Source organism: Penaeus monodon, chromosome 20 (assembly GCF_015228065.2).
Source record: "Penaeus monodon isolate SGIC_2016 chromosome 20, NSTDA_Pmon_1, whole genome shotgun sequence".
Taxonomy (NCBI): Eukaryota; Metazoa; Arthropoda; class Malacostraca; order Decapoda; family Penaeidae; genus Penaeus; species Penaeus monodon.
Window position 1 is genome coordinate 12,282,697 of NC_051405.1, and position 870 is coordinate 12,283,566.

Sequence of the window (870 nt, forward strand, 5' to 3'; positions counted from 1 at the left end):
TCAGTTCATTTGAATAATTGCAGCTGGCTGCATATTTAGCAACAATCTGCAGCGCGCCCGTGAGCAGGAGGGTTTACGAGACTGTTGTGACGGTGCTGGAACATGCTTCCCTTTTTGCCTCTTATGCGCCTGGTCACAGGATATTAAAAATGGCTATTTACAGTCACGGAATCGGAGTATTCTGCGCGAGATGGCTGCATTGCGACCTCCCTGCCACCCTATCCCTTGCCTCCCGCTTTTTGTCTTGGTAAACACCCTCCCAAAGTGAATATAATTTCTTCGAGGGCCACATTTAAGGTGATTACTTCGCTTGGGGAATTACAAGTCGCGACCGACCCATTGAACCTCTGGTCCGAGCCCGCTTGCCTCACCTATCCTAAGCCCGCCTCGTTTTCCTTGCCTCGGCTTTGTGCGTCTTTTGGGCGGCTTTAGGCGGATTTACGCGACACGGCGAAGCCTGTTTCTTCGCAGGTGCTGTGCAGCGCGAGATCTCCGTTGGCCCCCTCATGACGCACGTCCCGTCTGTCTGTGGCCTGCTCCGTGCACGAATATATTGATGTACGGCTTATGTCGCTTCCACAAATGTCCCATGATGTTATTTCTGTTAATGTATGCCACTGGGAGAATATTATGCCACGTATATATGTATGTGACAGTGGGAGCGCTCACTCACGACACATGAAAAATGAGTTTTACCATTCTCCCCGAAGTGAAAATGCATTTTCTTATCGTTGATCGTGATAAGTTATAAAAAAATTGATACCGGAGAATAAAGTATCGCAAAGAAGAGCATGAGAAAGCATTTTTTTAAAGGTTCAAGTAAAAGTGGAGCGTCACGTTACACTGATCAGCACAGCGGGAGAGTCACGA